This window comes from Anas platyrhynchos, chromosome 5 (genome assembly GCF_047663525.1).
Source record: "Anas platyrhynchos isolate ZD024472 breed Pekin duck chromosome 5, IASCAAS_PekinDuck_T2T, whole genome shotgun sequence".
Lineage (NCBI taxonomy): Eukaryota > Metazoa > Chordata > Aves > Anseriformes > Anatidae > Anas > Anas platyrhynchos.
In genome coordinates, this window is record NC_092591.1 from 38,932,781 (window position 1) to 38,952,816 (window position 20,036).

At 36.3% G+C, this 20,036-nt stretch overlaps 2 long non-coding RNA genes across 15 annotated transcripts in view; one reads left to right on the forward strand and one right to left on the reverse strand.

The window, feature by feature from the left end:
* Window positions 1–14,314, reverse strand: part of LOC106016902 (uncharacterized) — a 54,865-nt gene extending 40,551 nt beyond the window's left edge. For 3 of the 4 annotated variants that reach the window (XR_011809731.1, XR_011809730.1, XR_011809729.1), the window contains exon 1: window positions 14,011–14,249. This is a non-coding gene — a long non-coding RNA (uncharacterized lncRNA). The other variant, XR_011809732.1, reaches the window with a different exon arrangement.
* Window positions 1–20,036, forward strand: part of LOC106016894 (uncharacterized) — a 313,059-nt gene that overhangs the window by 139,872 nt on the left and 153,151 nt on the right. The gene's annotated exons all lie outside the window — the stretch shown is intronic.

A 20,036-nucleotide genomic window follows, 5' to 3' on the forward strand; every position in this document is an offset into this window, starting at 1 on the left:
ATGACTTAATCTTTTATTAGTCATTGTAAATCAATGAATAACTCAATTTTTAATGAATTCACAACCTTTCTATTTCCTTTCTATTTCCTTTTTTTTTTTTTTTCCCCCTCCATTAGTCATTAAAGTTACTAGTACCTTCTTTCCCTCTTTCAGTGTCATGATGGTTGATCACTAGTTATCAATAGACATCCAAATTCTAGTGCTGCTGGAACTGATAAAAGGCTTTTCTTAAGAACTGAGAACAATTAATTTTGGGTGGTGCCTTAGAGCTTTTTGTGGGAGATGTTATCTTGCTCCGTAGAAAATTAGATCAAAACTGAACTAATGAATGAATGTTCTCCATAGCTTTGTATGGTTACAGCATTCCATTTGTAAATATCAGAACAAATGTATCTTCTCAGAGCTTTCATACATGGTACTAAGCCATATGAAGATCAAAACCATTAGCAGTTTTATGAGTTTCCACATATTTTATTGCCTCTGTGGCAATTAGAGCACAGTTTGCAGCTCTTTGCCTTTCTCCATGGATTTTTGTACTTGCAGAAACAAAAGAAAATATTTTCAGAAGCATCTCATTGCATGTGTATGTGTTCATTTGGACTTAGTGAAGCCAAGTCCCATGTAACTATTCCTCACTCAGTACACATTATTATCATCTCTGCTTGTAGGATACATGCTCTGGAAACATTTTTCCAGATAAACATTAGGACTAATTTACCTTTTCCATTTCACATCACACTAATTGTCTTACTTATTATGTTATTGAATAGTGCACTGTGTCTTTAGCAGCTGGTGATTTGTTAACTTACAGAATAAATTCCTTTTATTTGTGTTAATATCCAAGACCTTTTTTTTTTTTTTTTTTTGCTACTGAGTTTATCCAATTTCTATTATTCCAGTCCCAGAGGTCATCTATTCTTCATGTACCAAGCCTCCTCTGCATTTATGGTGGCTCCTTACCTGGTGTCAGACTTTTTCTGCCAACATCACATAAATAATACTGTACTTAAACAGTCCTTAAGGAACTGCTTTAGGAACCTGCCTTGTAGGTAGGTTCCTTCCCCTATTCCCGTCCTGCTCCCCCAACTTTTCTTTAATACTTTAGTAGTTCTTCACCTAGGTTATAAGGTTGATGGTTGTGTAATTGCATCAAGTGCTCTTCTGAAATCTGAAATATTAAATCTAAACCTAAAGAGAGATGGTCTATGCAATTTATCTAGAAAAATACATGTAAATATACATATTTCCATTTGAACGAATAAAAGTATAGTTGTATAGCATACTGAAGAGAAAGGTTATATGGAAATCTAAAGAGCTTATTTCATTTGTCTAGAAAATAATGGTAAAGAGGGTAATGGTAAAAGGTCTATATTAAGTCTAGCCTAGTCTATCTTTGTATTTCATTTTTTTCTATCTTCTGCTTTCCTCATATATGTTTGGATGGTCTTTCTTTCATTATCTGTAACTTTGATTATGGTTGAGATTAAATACAATTTTTGTCTACAAGTCACAGACACTATAGTATCTAGTTCTATAAATATAAAATTTTTAGAATTACTTGGTTTTATTCTGTGGCTTTAAATAACTCCTGCCTATAGATAATATATTTCTTCAAATTCTGAAAGTGCTGGAAACTTTATCAATGATTAATTTAAAACTGTGAAAAACACTTATAATCAAGAATTATGCAATGAAGGAAACATGAGCTAGTATACTTTTTCATCTGTAATTTCAATGAATCATCAGCTAGTGAAGTTACTAGGGATCATAACAGATTAAATATGTTCAGGAAAAAGAATTTCTAGAGTTCATATTCAAGTTTTAAAATTGTTATTGTCTTTTGTCTTAAATTATGCATTGAACCAGATATTAAATTTTTGTTCCACATCCTAGCAGAATAAAAATTTTCTTTCCTTATGCTCATAAATGTGCTGATGGTTTAATGACTAAGATTTGCATTTTGAGTGTAGTCACCAACAGCATTTTAAAGCAAACAACTGCAATTTCTTGTGATTAATGATAAGCTAACCCTGATAAAAGATGTTATGGCATGTACTAGTAAAACACTTTGAATCAGTCATAAGACAAATGGAATGATTCCTCAGTTCTGACTGGCTAACACATAGGGTGTTGTTCTATTGAAATACCCTGTACATGAAAAACAAATTCGTGTCAGCGAACAAAAAGACAATTTGCAATCTGATTCTCTTCAGCTTACGATTTATCTCTCCTGGTCATCTCTGATAATGAAACTGTGGTGCTATTTTTATTTTATTTTTTACAGAGAAGCTCAAGTCTTTGAAAGGAGAAACTGGGTCACTAGATATCTTTCTATGAAGATCACTCAGTTTACAAAGAACCCAATGCAACACTACTTCCCATCTGGAAGTGAAGACGTGCTGTATGTAGCAATCTGGTATAGTGTTATCATGGAGCATTTTCTAGTGCTTGAGGGATAAATAAATAAGTAAAGGCCTGATTTCCCAATGAGTACAAGAAATTCCATTTCAGACACCTAAGACAGTGGCCAGATTTCCCAGACTGCCCAGCCTCCAGCAGTTTCTAGAATAAGCAGTGAGAGCTACTTGTTGAAAGTCTGGCACCATCTGCTCCAGAGCTGCACTTTTCCATTTTATCCAGGCTGGAATATCGTACACACACAGTAATGGTTACAACATCCTGGGTGCCAGGCACAATCATGTGATGGGCAGGATATTTCACAGCTGCTCTTAAGTAACCAGCATTCAAAACTTTACATACTCACAGATCATTACTATCTGAGACTTTGCTAAAGAAAGTCCAAGGACTCTGGGTAGTGCTGAAGTAATTTCCTGCATGGCAAATTTTGTGGACAAATCCATCACCTGTGTACTGTTGGAATGCTGTGTGCTATCATAGGCCTTTTGTGTAAGGTGCGAAAGATAGACCCAAGTGATTGGCAAAGGCCCCAGGGTACTCTTTTTAACGACACAAATATTAACTCCCAAAACTGAGCCATACTCAAGTGTGGATAATAATCACTTAAATTTCTCCAGAGGGTTCAGTTAAAACAAGCATTTGTGTTGCTTTCCTTCTCCATACAACCTTCCAAAATACAGTATAGTCTGTCCATCTCCCCAAAGCAGTAGCTAGATTTCATTAGTGAGCAATATAGAAACTCTGGAGAGCAATATAATGCTATACTGAATGTAGGTCACTATTAATCATTAATGATGTAGGGCTCTAAAAATGGTACAAACATCACATACCATCAGGTTGAGTTTACATGGATAACAATGACACTGGGTATTCATTCCAATTTGTTAAAATTGAATGTGTGTCTGGTTGTAGAAAATGACTGAGTTCTGCCAGAATTTAAGTTTTCATTTTTTATCTCCACAGGGGAACATAAACCGGTGATGATTTTTTTTCCAATGCTCAAGTTGTTAGATCCTAAATTTCCAGCTGCTCATACTGACACCTTTTCAGGGACTCTCTGTGAACAATTTAATCATTTCTTTCAGCAGAAAAACTGACTCCATTACAGTGCAGTGGCCCAGAGGACCAGCAGCAGCTGTTAAAATGCAATCACTGTTGAGCTCATATAAATTGTTATAAAAGTTCTTTCACTGTTTCTGTATTTAAACTTGCTAAAGTACATCCAGTAAATGCATCCAAATTCTCCTTTAGATGCTTGCTCCTACTAGGGTTATGAAAGAAGGTCTCTCTGTAGCAGTCTTTGTGTTGGTCTTTTATCCTTGGTAATGTTCCAGCTACTCTGAAAATGGTAATTATTAATTCACTGTGGGTGGAAAAAAAAAAAAAAAAAAAAAAAAAGGCACCACATCTATCCTGATATTCTGATTCATTTTCTTCCAATTTCTAACCTGCTGTTTCTGGCAAAAGCCTTTTTGATAAAGTGAGGGCTGAGTACTTCTGAGGCAGGCTTTGACAAAATTAGGTGCCATATGTGACAAGTTTCAGTTGGTGTTTATTTAAAGTAAGGGGTAGACCACAGTGACTCCATTTGGTAGCTGAGGTCTAGATTGACAAAAGAGTACTTAGCTGCTTGGCTCCTCTCTAGGGAGTAACCCTCCCAGGAGTTAGGCACCTTATACCTTTGTGGACTTGAGCCTTTCATCCTGAGTTGATAGGATAAAGTGAATCTCTTTGGAGCAGGCCAGTGCCTGCTCTAGCATCTCCCTCATCTGACTGAAATCACACAACAAGTACGTGCTTAAGAGACTCCTGAAAGATGCAGGTTCAAACTTTGTTTCCCTCATCAGGCTCTACAGGGTGTGTGTGTGTCTGTGGAAACTGCAGTTACATATGGCCATGTGCGTATGTTGCAAAAAAAGGCTGTGAATTTATAGGTAGTTAGCTACTTAAGAAAAAGGGTTTTTGTGTGAAGACTTACTCAGGGCTAAATTTGAGGTATTTTGAGTTTTCCTTGCTGTGGAGGTGAGCTACCTGGATTTGCCTGGTATTTACCTGAGGCTAAGAAACACAGCTGGCTGGTTGCTCAAAAGCTGCTGTTGCACAGTAACCAGTTCATATACTCAGAAGAGAAATTGTCATCTATTCACGTGGAGTTTGACCAAACCCAACACCAAACTACATGTATTTTCACAGAAACTCCAGGTCTGCCTTCGAGTAGTACTGTGATGGTGATAAGGAAGATTCATTTGTCAGGCAACAACTTGGACTTCGAAAATCCTAACATCAGCACTCCATAACCATCCCCCAGTGATAACAGGCAATGCTTATCTCAGATCCTCAAATATATTTACATGTCACTGACTTTTTGGATCTACATAGGTTTTCAACTCTGAGCCTAATGCCTCTGTGCCTGTTGGCAACTCTGTTGAATGGGTTATTAGTAAAATCCTATGTTATAAGATTGGGGTTAATGAGATCCTGTGCTAAAGGAGGACACTATGAATAGCTAAAATGGGTAACAAACATTATTATTGAACCAAGGACTGTTTAAAGGGAAAGCTTCTTTGTCATTTAGAGACTCACAAAGTGAATCCAATTGGAAAGTGCAAATCTGAAATACTCCAATTTTTCCTCCTTACTATCTTTCATGGTTCAAGGACTTGTGTTGTTTGAACTGTACCTCAGTCTTCAATAAAGTGGTTTCTGAGATCCCGCTTTTCATGACTTCCTTATTGTATTAATTGATTGTCATGAATTCTGTCTGTTTCTGCTCAGCAAAGCAGCTCCATTGCCATCTTCTCATACTCTCTTAGTGCCTGTACACAGTATGTAATATTTGTATGGTATATCATAGTTTTTTGTCTGCATGCAAGTAAAGGCAAACTTTTACATTGGTAATACAATGCTTGCTGTTATCTCCAGTGAGGTATAGGGCATTCCTTTATACAGCTTGGTTCAAAAACAATTGCATATTGGTCCTTCTGACACCTGGGGAGATCGAGTTAACAGATCAAAGCTCAGAACTGATTTTGTTATTTGTGGTTGTTTCACTCAGTCAGAAATAATTTGTAGAAGACCTTCAGGGCACCTTTGGCTAAGCATAGCTGCATCGTTTGGAGAGATATGCATACTTTTTGTGAATGTATTTGCACGGATTTGGAAGTATAAGGTATTTAGACTAGTGTTTTCTTGGAGGAATACCAGTGAACTATGTGGGTGTACACATTTCTGCATCCCTGAAGAGACATCTATGGGCTGTGAGCATAGTTAAAACAGAAACAACTGCTAATATTCTGAGCGGAAAATGAAAGAGAACCATATAAAATGAAAGAGAACTGAAATCCAGCATAAAGTATCAGTCTATTAGAACTGCATTTAGTGGATAACCAGGAGGGGACAGGACAGGACAAGAGAGAACAGGATGCTTCCTTTCTTCTCTATTGATCTTGATGCCTCCTGGCTAATAACAATATTCTCAGTAGAGAAAGAAAAAAATTGGTAATAATGCGTGTGACAGACACATTATTCCTATTTCAAAAATAGTAATAAATTCATGATCAGGTTAAGTGATTTCAGAACTTTCTCATTTGATAAAATATTAGCATACACCTGGAAGAGCTGGTGAGGAAAAGAAGAGAGTGACAGACACCATGGGTTTCAGCCTGTCATTATCCAGTAATGCACACAGTTGCCATTGACAAAAGGGAGCTATTATGTCAAGTTAGTTAAAGGAGAGAAGTCGTCTGCAATACTCACCAGTTTCCAAGTTCTGGGGGGTGAGACAAAGAGGAGAGAAGAAAATTAATACATTTAAGGGATGGGGAAGCAATTTGTTATTGTGTAGCTATTTTTCACTTATTGAAATGTATGCCATATAATGATTGCTATGTACCCTGAGCTTGGGCTGAGTGATTAAAGACTCTGAAAGACTCTAAGGGTGAAATAATTAAACCTGTATCTTTTCCAATAGAAACAGCATCCAAGAAGATAAAATGATGGCTGTGATATAACAGCATTTCGGATTAAAAAAAATAATTATTATTTGAGAGTTACAACATCAGAAATCTATGAGGAGTCTGAGTAGTAGAAATTTTGCATTTCTCACAGGACTTCCACAAATATGAAAATCCTTAAATTACTATTCTAGCACATTTGATGTACATCATGTTCATTCTAGAAACTTCTGATTTCATTAGCAAAATAAAATCTAGCTAAAACAAAGCATTTAGCTTTGTAGGCAGTGATGATTAAAAATAACTTCGTAGATATTTTAATTCTGACATTCCAGAGATGTTTCCCGTTATGAAGATAAGCAGAACATACACAAAAACCAAATGAACAACAATCCGCATTCTATCATTGAAATTAATTTTGCAGATGACTTGCTTTTGGACTCTGAGACCAATTCTTTTTTTTAGAGAACAGTCTGCAGAACCAGAAAATAAAGACAAAAACAGCCAGTTTACAACCTCAGGGACCAAATACCACACAGAAAGTAGCTTTGTGTTTTTTGTATTTACTTTTAAGTGCTTGCTTTAGTTATTAGAACAATGCTTTTTTTGTTCTCCTCAAGAAGTCTACCTGAGCTCTGTGGTTTAAATTGATAGTTGAAATGTCAATAACTTCATTACAGTTAGGGAGAATTCATACCAGAAGCCTTTTGCTTTGGACTATTTACCACATCTGCTGTATGTTTCTGTTTTATATAACCAATGCGTAATGAAGTAAAAGCAAGATACTTTTGAAGCATCTGCATTATCATTATCAGATGCTACTTTCCTTGATTTTATCCATCACTGTAATTTTTACACCTCGGTGCTGTTGTAAATGAGGGCTAGGTAACCTGATTACCACTGGCGTTAAGGCCCCTTCTATCAAGCTCACAGAAAAGTCTAACACAGCTACATAGTCTAACATAGTGTTATCAATATTTGTTTCAAGGTCCTTGGACCTTGGGAAAGTAATATTCAGAGGACCTAAATCTGCTCAGTGTTCACCTGAATGTTCAGACATGTCAGGGAAAGACAGTCAGCAAAAGGTGAATGAATAAAAATGGGGATCATCAGAATATTATATCTCAAGCCATCCCTGTGTGAGATAAAAGACTGAATCTCTGACTTTTGACCAGTATGCAAGCATCAACACTGTGATGATGTACAGCAGCTCTCAGGGTGGCATGAAAGCCAAAATTGTTCATGTACAGTACCATCTTGCTCGAATGATGTTGGGGCTGACTCAGTCCTGAGCCTGATGATTTTCCCCAGGGAAATGGAAGTGCCTCTCGCAGTACAGGTGAAGCCCAGTGCTCCCTGCAGTCTCCAGCTGTGCACACTGGCTGAGGCAAAATGAGACAGCAGAGAGTACCTGGAGACCTTCTAAAATGACCCAAATGTCACCTGTTTCAAGCAATTGGGATCAGTAGGGAACTGAACTCAGGTTGAGTTTAAGCAGCTTCTTGTGAGACTTGTTGACACTTCCGGGCACAAAATGTTTTGCTCTTTAACAGGTAAAGAATTAACATTTTACTATGCAGGAAAAGTTAATTTAGACCCAGCCCAGGATACTGCTCCCTTGTCTAGACAAAAGCAAGGAGACAGCATGAGTAATATTTTGTGTTGTACTTCTGCAGAAAAGAAGCAGAAAAAAAAAAAAAGAAAAAAAGAGTAGGTATGAAGATTTCTCAGAGTCTAATAATACAGTACCCTTTAAAAGTGTCCTGAAGAATATAGTAATGATTGTCCTTTTTTTTTTTTATTATCTTTTTTTTTTATTATTTATTTATTCTTATTTCTTATCTTTAGGTTTATTTTTACTGACTGCTTCAGGGAAGAGAATGTAAGTTCTGGCTTTAGTTCCTCAGTGGCAGAAATACTACAACGTATAAAAACTGTGGAATTCAAAGTAGTCTGTCTTCAGGGACAGGACCATCTGCTCCCTTGCTTGGGCACAGTATGTGCATACCAGCAGGCTCCGTCCCTCAATGGCCTTTGAATAATCCTTTCACTAAAATAACATAATAATGCTTTAGGTATTAATGGTCTGCTTTTGCCAACTTCAGTAAATGAAAGAATGGAACTTGTTATGTTCCAAAATAAAACTGAAGTTCTTTGAACTGCTGGCAATACTGAAAATAAGTGAAGTACGTAGCAGTAGCAAGCATATATCCAAAACCCACGCAACAACGTTCTGAGACATGCTCAATTGCTTTTTAGGGTAACTACTATCACACCATTTTTTGCTTGAAGCATCCATGTTCTGCCTGGTTCTCTTGTTGGTGCTTCCCAACCTGCTCTGCACCCAACATTGTGGAAATCCTGAAACTGCCCAAAAAGAGTGGCATTCCAGCTAATCACTGGTCTCGTGTTTGTGCCTCCCACCTTCCTTACTACTTGCCGTAGCCTTTTTCCGTTTGTGTGTATATGTGTAGGGGGCACACGTAAAATCCTTCAGGAGTCTGGGGGATATCTGGTGAGTGCTGTGATGTGGAGATTGCATTTGTAAGGGCCAGTTGCCACAAAAGTACCGAATGAGGGTATTGCAGTTGGTATTGGCTTAGCTCTAGCTCACTCCTAGAGTTTTCAGCCTTTTTATGATGTTATTTCCAGTGGAAACATAAATCATGCTTCTAGAATTTAAGCCTCCTGAAAATAGACCTTCTTTTTTTTTAATTCATCTTTATAGACTCTCAGGAATAGTCCTCACCCACAAAGTGATAGTTGTGGGGCTACATATAGCAAGACTGTTAAAAAAATAGTTATGTCATTACAGAAATGATGAATCCATCATAAATATACATGTGTGACAAGGATTTTAGAGAAGTGTAATATATTTTACAAGATCTACTTGTACTGTAAAGAAAATACAAATACTAAGAGCATACAAGCCTCCCTTCCAGTCAACAGAAGGAGCAGACTTGAAATCAAGTACAAGCTGAGAATAATTGCTCTGAATTTAATTTAATTATGGTGCTAATCAATTAGAAAAGTGTTAGGTGTTATTTGTGGGCAGAATGAGGTACTAATTACAGGGAATTGCTGAAGTTGCTACTCATTAGGGGATAAACAGAAAGAAAAGTTACTGCCTGTGGAAATATGAGAGTTTACATCATAATCGGTTTCAGTGTCTGTGGAGCTTCCTTGATAAAATTTCTGTGGATTTGTTCAGATTTGTTTTCCTCTGGAGAAAATCACATGTGTTTCATTCACTGGGAAGAGTTAAAAGTGAAGTGCTTTATGGATACAGTTAAGGTTTATCCAGAATGCTATGTGTCAATACAGGTTGCTTAGGGTCAAGTTAATAATTTCTGTAAATTCATCTTTTTCTTTTTCTTCTGCACTATGACATAAAACTTTAACATTCTCTTCTTTTCCTGGTGGCCTTTTTCATATATGGGGGACACAGACAATTCTGAAACACTGAACCTGAAACACTGAACCTGAATCAGAATTATTAAACTAGAATTATTAAACCAGACATAGTGAGCTGTAGAATAAGAATCCCGTACTCTGATGTATACACCTTCTGTTAAGGTATTATTAAGTTATATTTTTTTTCCCAGATTATCATACACTGGAGTAATCCTTTTTCTTTAGTAAACTAAAACTGTGCTTTTGCTTTTCAAGATTCTCACCATGGGACCATTTTGTTCAGTAATTTGGCAGCACAAAACCTCTGAGTAGGAGGTTTGGATTTGCTTTTAAGATAACTGAGGTACTCTTTTTCTTTCCTTTTGCTAAATTTTTGGTATTTTGCTAAGCTTTTTGATGAGAATGTGTGGACCTACAAGAATAATTTTTCTCATGGAAGTGGGAACACTTTTCTCTGCTGTAAATGGGGGTGGGAAGGGGAGAAAATATTTTTTTTTGAAAAAATAAAGAGCAAAAACTTACAAAGTTTTCCAGAACTCATATCCTTGAAAAGGATACTTTTATTCAATTATTATTTTATTCAACACATATTATTTTTATACTGCTCTGTTCAGATATTCCTAGTAGTGAGTAAAACTCTCTAGTAATTAAGAAATTTGCCATATGACACCCATGAAATAAACACTAAATTGGGGTAGAATAGGGTACAGCAGTTCTGACATAATTTGTGATTATTTTTAACCCATGCATTAAAAAATTTTATACCAAAACAAGGAAGTAACAATTCACAATAATATATTCATGTAGGTGAATGTGTCTAGTCATTAGTCATTAAATCAGAGCTTAGTTGCCACAGTATTTGTCTCCAATTCCTTGTCAATAAGCTGCTCATGTGTCCTCAGAGATCTCATCTCTAATTTTTCTCACCTGTAAAAGGCCTGTCATGGAAGTAAAAGTGGGGTCAAATATTTTCTAAATTGTACTGGAACTTTTTGTAGAAAGTTAAGTATGTGAAAGATAAATCTGAAGTAATATGTGCATGGAACAAAAATATTTACTTGTGTAGGATATATATTTTCTATGTTGGTGTATCTCTGTATATCTCTCTAAGCTTCTGTTGGCAGTGCCTTACATTAGGGGGTTTTCCACTTAATTGGCAAGAGAAAGGCATCTTCATAAAATTGCCTCCCTTCCATGCTGCAACTCTCAAAAATTTTTTTGGGGGGGAGAACTTCCAAGGCTGCATCTCAAAATTTGAGCAGGGACAATAGAATAAAATGATTACATCTGGTTATAGGGTCAATAAGCTTTAAACTTTGTTCATAGACAAACTCCTTGTCCCATTGATTGTACTATGTGTAAACTTGCAGTGTTGGGGTCATGTGTAAACTCACTCCTCAAAAGCTGAGCAAGCTCACAGAAGTGCTCTAAGACCTCTGAAGGGAGGTGTTCTTTTTATTGTTGTTTTGTTTTTTTTTGTTTGTTTTTAAACAACTTGATTTGTCACAGATATGAGCAGTGAAGACTATTGTCCTTCACTATACAATATGTGTTAGATGAGATTCCAAATTGAGCTGACAACAGTTAGCTTTCCAGGTATGGTTCTTATTTTGGAAACAAGAGCATTTCTTTAACTATCATATTAAGTATTTTCACCCACAGAAGAGCAGGGCATATCAAACTCTTTCCATTTATTCACTTTCCCGATAACTCCCAGAAATACTCTGTGTGTCACTTTGTCTATTCTCTGCATGTTCCTGGCTCTTGAGTTGGTGTAGCAGACATATCACCACCATTTCTCTCTGCCCTGCTGCAGGTGCAGTGACTTCCTAGGTATGATTGTCCAGGGCAGGAGCCCAAAAAATCCCTGGAGGACAAATCACCAGAGAATTTGAGTAGATATTGTAGATTTTCAAGTTCATATAAACTGAAATGTAATCAAAGGAGTCAACATAATCAAAGTGCCTTACAAAGTCACTTATTAAGGGACTTATATGGCTTAATACTTCAGCCATCCACTTGTTGCTTCTGGAATAGCAATAACAGGTATGAATTGTAATGGAAAGACCTATAGCTGTGGAATATCAAGACTTTGATCCACAGTCAAAATATGTACCATGAGCAGCCTTAGCTTAAAATAAACCCATATCTAATACGATTTCTAGGTTTCCAGTTCAGTGTGTTAGCAAATTATCTTTGTAAGAGATAGAAAGATATTTTTTTTTAAATATATGTATTATTCTCTTATTCCTGGTCCACCCTTAATTGTTATGTAAGGAATTTCTAAAAATGACACAGTTGATTTTGCTATGCAAAAAGTATTTTGAAGGGATGACCAGTTTTATTCCAGAAGCTTCTTTTCACTGTGTAAGCCCACAAAGAGCTTATTGGATTTTATCTAACCACCAAAACAGATAATTCAGTTAGGCCTTTATAGTTTGGATACATATGTTGAGAGCTCACTATCAAACTAACGCTTTGTTATTTGTCGGAGGGATTGGACTTTAGAGTTTGCTTTATACTTGCAAAATGAAGCATATTGAATGGCACACATGCTGACCACTAACATTTACAAAACATTCCTGAAAATCAGTGCTTCCCGTATATGGCTTTCTATGAAGGTACTAAGTGAAAGATATACCTGTTAGGCTTTTCAGAACATGTGTATTTAGTCTGAATGTAAATTTCAATACAAACAACAGTGACAGGAAACAAACCTGGTTCTTGATATAGTTCTTCTGACTGCAGAGAATTATAACTTCAGCCTGAACTAAGCAGCAGCAAAACTGCCTGAGATATATTAATTTAAGTGAAGTTTTGAAAAAAGAAATTAAAACCAGTTCAGGACATCAGCATTATTCCAGCATTCCTGTAGAAAGTGTAATGAGATCATTAAGATGGACAGAGATTTGAGGCAATGGTAGGATATCTTATTAAATGACTGGTGTGAAACAGAAGGTTTGACTTTTCTTTCACTTGCACTAGTAGAAATTAGAGATATGCTACATGGTGTAACAGGAATAATGCCAGTGTAACTTCAAAGAGAATAAAGCTCATCATTTCTAACAGACAAGTACTTGGTCTGGAGATGCAAAAGTTTGTAGCATATAATTTGGGCTGATACACACTGGCAAAACCGCAATTGTGTGAATACTGTAATTGTCCAATCTAACTTCAGTCCTCCATGGAAAGAATACATTCTAAATGTGTTTGATAATAATACTATAAATTTAGACTTCATAATTATCAACACTAAATGCTATATATGTAAACTTTTATCTATTATCTATAACAGAGCAGAAAATTTTCAAACTGACAAGGTGATTGAGTTATAAAATTGCTTTTTTGCATTTATGCCTGGATTCATAATTAGCTGGTTTTCTAAAGTGTTATTTATTGCTTTCTAAATATAATCAAAAGTTATTTCAAAGTCTTTGAAATTTTTTTCTGAGAAGCTGTGTCTTGTGTAGAATTGTGTATCTTGTGTAATACAGAATTGACATCTGAGAAAATGGTGACAGCTGCTTGCTACCTCGGTATCAGTTAGGTTCTTGCTGTGTCATGGCATAAGCAAAGCTTTCTATATTCTCCACTCTTTTTTTCACTTAATTGCATGGAGATTTTTTATCTGACTCATGATAAAAGCTACAGTGAAAAATTCTAGTGGCACTTAACTGTTTCCAGTCATCTGACAGCTTAGCGGAAGATGTCAGCAAATTTCTTCAACAGCACTACTTAATTGTGGAAAAAAAAAGAGCCTATTTGTTTTGCAGAATTATCCTCCAAGGCCGTGCTGTGATTTCACGCAAAATGTATTGCTTAGCGTCCTTCAACAAATGGATAATATTGCCTTTTCTCTTTTTGGGAGCTAGTTCATTCTCTAGTTAAGAAAGTAAGTCCTCTTAGTGAGCAGTGTTTGCTGCTTCTGCAGACTTAGAGGATGTGAAAGAGGTTCTTGCCCATGAACTATGATGTATTTCAGGAATGTTTGCTACCAACACAGAATATGTTCGCCTTGGAGCTGGAGGTTTTCTGTAGAACACAACAATAAAATGATCTTTAAAGCCACCAATTCTAGCACCCAGGTGTGCTGTATATGCATCCTACTTCTCACATACTAGAATACTTTAAAAATATCAGAGTTCTTTATTGAAATCTCAGTCAGCCATACTAAGATAAGATTTAAAGTAATTGTAAATGAAAATAATATTTATAGAACACTTGCCTGACTGAAGGTCTGCTGCCTGCTGTACAAAATCCTCGTTTTCCAAGGGCAGTCAACTCCTTTGTTCTGCAGGTCCTAGTAGTTTTCTGTAGAAAAAATCATTCTGATATATCTTATTACAAGTGCTACAATTCTTCACCACAGTGTTATTTGGGAATGTCAACCTTATCAAATCCACTGCATTCTACTTTTAAACCTGTTTACCTACTGTACCCACTTTATTTACACAGTGTGACAACACTCACATGCTCCATCTTACACAGCTGTCCAGTCTCATCTGTGGTCGGTGGCCAAGAATGTGACCGAAGGACTGTCAGCATGTTGTACCACAGGTTGAGTGGCAGCTGTTTCATTTCCCATGCTCTGCGGAGCCATGTAGTATAACACATGAACCAGGCCACAAACCAGGCCTGCAGCCACCATGTCACATCCCAGTCTGACATGTGCCTATGGACCTGGGTCTGTGCCATGAAACACTGCAATGAAACAAACTCACACTTTGTAACATGGGGAGGCTAAGAGGATTGAAACATTTCCAAAGTCTGGGAATATTCCTATCTCTTTCCAAATGTCATTTCTAACTTTTATTTTATTTTATTTTATTTTATTTTATTTTATTTTATTTTATTTTATTTTATTATTTTATTTTATTTTATTTTATTTTATTTTATTTTATTTTATTTTATTTTATTTTATTTTATTTTATTTTATTTTATTTTATTTTATTTTTTAAGTGTTAAAAGTGTTTTTTAGCAGAGAAGAAATTGATGCAATTCATAAATGAAATGCCGCGCTGTAGTATGTGGAAGCATACGTTTGAAATCATGTACGTGTTGGATCATAGCTATTCTTTCCCTTCACCTCCACTTTCTGTCCTGGAAGCTTATATTCTGTCTATATATATATATATATTTTTTTAATGTTGATTTTCCTTTGGGAGTTGCACTTCCTAAAACAGTGCACTTTAATGATTTTGCATTACTCAAGTGTTTTGTAAACAGTAATTGATCTCTTATCAAGCCTTCTTCAGTGCTTATGTCTGAAAAGACGCTCAGACAAAAAATGGTCTTGTAATTCTATACAGCCACCGAAAATTGATTCATCAATTTATATTATTAATAACAGAGCTCACCATTTCCAGATAAATTGCTGGGGATTTTTTTTTTCTTCCTCATCTTCTTTCCACTAAAGATTGAATATGGAAAATGGAAACATACAAGTCTGCTACTGACTTAGCAGCTGCTTTGCATGCTGTATAAAACAGTTCAAACTTAACATAAAGTGGTTGACTTTCGTATAATAGAATATGAAACTATTCCGAACTGATCATTGCAGGACTTGCTGAGAAAGAAGTCCACTATGGTTTTAACCTGGCTAATTTTTCATGACATGTTTTGATGTTTTGGACTTGCAATTTATTTTGTGTGTATGTGTGTGTCAAGATTTTTCAAGACTTTTTTCAGCTTGAACCTGCAGTTTACTAGTTTACTAGCTTTTATTTTCTTTTTTTTTTTTTCTTTCCTCCAATTAGCTAAAGATTTCACACAGAACTTCCTGAGTAATATAACCCTAATAGTCTTAGTTTTTGCTGTCAGTGAACAAGTCAGACCTACGTATACCTTTACAATAGTTAAGGTTGGTCTAAAAACTCATAAAGAGAAGAAATATGATTTCAGTGTGCAAGAACTGAAAATGGAATAGGAGAGCATCAAAAGTGAGATCTAAAAATTATAATTTTATCTCTGTTCTATTGATTTGTTGCCCAAAACTCTAGAAAATCATTACTGACATTTCAAGTTATTATAGAAAACCTTGTGGAAAACTTTTTCCACAATAATGCATTTCAATCTATTTTATCAGTTTTAAAATGTAAATATATATATATTTTTATGAAAAAATAGTTTTATATTAGCTTTTTCCCTCTGACAGCCAAGACAAAACTAACCAAGAAATATTATGGGACCTTTTTTTCTGACCAAAGATTTTGATCAGGTCTGTATCATGTATAGCAGGAAAAAAAGTAGCAGCATAGAAGTAGAGAAAAAGATGAAGATGAATTTTACATTAAATAAAAGTATATCACTTTTGTAAATAAGTTTTTAATGATTCAGGGTATTTGTGATATAAATTTCTTTTGGGTTATAGCTAGACATAGACTTGATAAAAGGAATGCATTTGTGCCTACCTGTAGCTTTGTACCTGCACACATTTGAAGCCCCTCAATTTGTTCATGGTGTTAGTGTATCACGGTACAAATTTGGATAGTGCTTTTATGGACAGCAGGGTACAGGTGCCCTCTTGTCACACTAGTATGTGGTTGGGATACAGTCAAGGTGCATGTCCCAAACAAGAATCGGGGAGCATATCCAGTACAGGGAAAATGACCCATGACTCTACTTAGGTCCACTCTGCTGGCTATCCAGAATAAATTTATCTCCTTGGTCAGTGGCAAACTGAGCTGGAACACTGTCTGAATCAGCATTCAATTTAGACAACTGTTAAAATATTATTTCAGAGAGCCTGGTATCCTGAAGTATTGGTCAAAATGAAAACTGGTCTTCATGCATAAATTTGAAGCAGATTGTGTTCCCCCAGTAATGTGCCCTTAGAGCATTGCAAGGGAAAAAAAAAAAAACAAAAAACAAAAAACAAAAAAACAAAAAACAAAAAACAAAAAACAAAAAAAAAAAAAACAAAACATTGGACCACTATGTCTCTCTTCAAGACTTTTGAGCTATTGGCAGTCTGATTTTGTTTATGACAGGAAAAATGAAATCTCTTGATGTGGTTTCTCATTTTCCTACTGAAATGTAGACTTGGGTTAGGGGAAAGATTGAAAATTTTCCAGTAAGATAGGGTGCCCTAATCAACTTCAAAATTTTTTGTGTCCTACTTTTGAAAGTAAATTCAAAAGTAGGACATGAAAGCAATCACCATGCCAAAGAACTGCAGCACTGAAGTACATACTATTTTCGAGCATTATTTTAGGATTCTTGGCTGCAAATTCCTCTGTATAATTCCACATGTACAAACAGAATCGTTAGGCAGGGAGCAACATGTCCCCGCTCAGGACAAGAGGAAGTGAATCATGACTCACTTTCCAAGCACTGGTATGAAATAAGTGGTCCAACAAGTGGGGATGACAGCTGCAGCTTTCAGCGTCAAGGGCCCATAAGAGTTATGTGGTTCCCACGATGGCATATTGTTTGCATTTTTCTTTCCCGTTGTGATGACTCCCATTTTGTTTTGTGATGCTTACAGGGTACTTGATAAGGCATAGCCATGAAACAAATATTTTGAAGAAGCTGGAAAAGTGGAAAGATCAGTACCCTACCAGAAATGACACACATTTGATATTGCTGGTACTTAGTAATTACTTGGTCAGGAAAGCAAAGTTAGCCAAAGATACAGCTAATCGTACAGTTACAGAATAACTCCTGTTCTCTGGCAAAAATGTGGCATATGGAAGAGCAAACAACCCTTCACATAGACTGCTGCTGCATGGTCTTGTAGCCTGTTAGGCTTGTATAGAACATTGAACTTCAAAACCACAGGGAATCCTAAGTTTTCAGTATTTCTGTTATCTTCCAAATAAGGACAAAAGAAGAATGAATTTGAGCATTTTTTTTGTGTGTTAAGAAAAGTGGTCCAAAATATTTAACTTCAGTTTTTCTGATTTTTTTTTTTTTTGACTTTGTCATTTTAACTTGAACATTTGTAATCTTTTAAAGGGAAGAAATGGCAATGATGGCATCTCATCCTGTAGAAACAAATGTTTTACTTTGGTCAAAATAATATTTTTAGTTTCTTGGGTCTAGTTATTACAATAATTTCCTCTAAAATGTGTGTCAAAAAATATATAGTTCTAAGCCCTTACGTTTATAAAGAAAAACTTTGAAGAATGTGACATGGCTGTAACTGATACAGTAATGCTTTCCTGAGTTAGTCATCTGATGCGGTTCCTGGTACTCGTGCCAATGGATATTCTTTCATGTATTTAGCTTTGACCTAATATTCCAATAACTTTATTAACATTCTTAGCTGTTTCAAACAGCATCCCCAAATATGGTTATATGGCAAATTTACATAGCAATATTAAAAAATCTGAATCCAGATGATTTCTCAAACTTTGTGTTTCTGTACCTTGTAAAGTAATTTTTTAATGATAGCCAGCAGTTCTGAGAATCAGGGTTCATTCTGTAAGAAGCATTTTAATTAAAACTTCCAAGTGCCTCCCACAGCCATGTATCTTAGGAAATATTTGGGATTTAAACATTTGGAAATTTGATATGGTGTTTTTGTTTGTTTGTTTGTTTTTCAAATGAAGGAATCAATTCATTTGGGATCAATTTTCAAATCTTCAAGTCCTATTTCCTTTCATTACAGTGGCCCAGTAACAACCTGTAATGGTGGCTTTATTTACAGATGTACAAAGCTAATATCATGGTGCCATCATAGCATGGATAACAATAAAGCACATGAGTATTTAGGACTTTTTGGAAAGTTATTTTCTGAGTAGGCTGGATGTCCTGACAGTGCTATAGCATAGGGTTCTGAGAGGGTTTTAGATGGATTGTTTTCATATCTGCTATCAGCTCTTAAATAAAGCCACTTCTGTCCATTGTGTAGATATTAAGCAGTAATGTGGGATTTGTTTGTATCTATTATTTGTTCTTTTCTTCAGCTTTAGAGGGCCTGGAGCATTTCAGTGCTCATGTAGATCAGCGGAGCCAAGCAGGGCCATGCTGTGGGAAGCTGGAGCCCAGCCCCCCTGCAGCCTCACTGGGGCAGGGGCTGGAGGCCCTGGGGCTGATGTGGGAGCCTGGGCCTTTGACAGGGACAGGCAGGTCTATCAGTGCTCTAAAGGGCCACGACTTCTCATGCCTTAGCAGGATGTATTAGAAAGACGAAGGAAAATCCTAGAGAATCAGAAAGCTCTTGATGTGTCTGTAAAAACAAGAAAGAAAACATGGTTGGGAGCTATGAACAACCAGGTGTCACTGGCTCACCAATCTTGGAAAAGCAGTTCAAGGAAATAATCGGGTGTATTTTTCAAAGCACTTTCCTTTCCCGGGGCCGTTTCAGGCACACTGATGTCTTCGATACCCAGGTTTGCTCTCAGGTTTTCTCAGTGCTCAGTTTTTAATAACAGATAAGTGAGGAGAACCTAAAAAGTCTGAGACTCTCCTGTTTGGAGAGCAGATATGTGAGAGGATCAGCTGAACCTGTCTTACAGAATTATGAAAATAGTGAGCACATGGCAGTGTTAGTCACTGTTACACAGGGATCAGAAGACACTCAAAGGAACCAGTAGGGGACTGGTTTAAAATAGATAAAAGGAAAAAAATACTTTACACCATAGGTAGTAAACTGCTGGACACTGCTGCCACTGGAAGTTGTGGATACTGAGTATTTTTTGGTTCAACAGGGATTAGGTGAATCTGTGGATGACTGGCCCATAAACAGGATACAAAAAGGAGTGCCAGAGGGTTCATCCCTCTACCTGCTCTGAATGTCAGGAGAATGCTAGGGAAATTAATCTCGCAAAATGGTGGGGTCACATCCTTTCCCTATGTACTCTCTTTACTCCACTGTTGAACACAGATTTCTGAGCTTTACCCATAAGCCCACTTTTTATGGGCTTATGTTTTTGACTCCTCTCACTAGCACTTCTCCATTTTTTTGATGGGACAAGGCATTGCACTGAAGAAGTGTCTTTGTCTCTCACTCACAAGCTAAATAAGGACGGTGAAGCAGGGAATATTTCTGCCACCTTTACCTGAAGCCGTGACGGACCTTTTCTTCCTGATATGCATCACTTCCTTACATGTTCTGGCTTTGTATAGCGTGAGTTTTAATCTTTTCAATCTCTTAACCATTGGTCTGTTGGACATAGGATTAGGCAGCAGCAGTCATGTATAGGCTAAGCATTACTAAGCTAGTGGCAGAACTATATCCAATCTCTGTTCTTTTCATTATAACTTGTGGGAAATTAATAAGTACATCTTACAGTTATTTTACAGTAA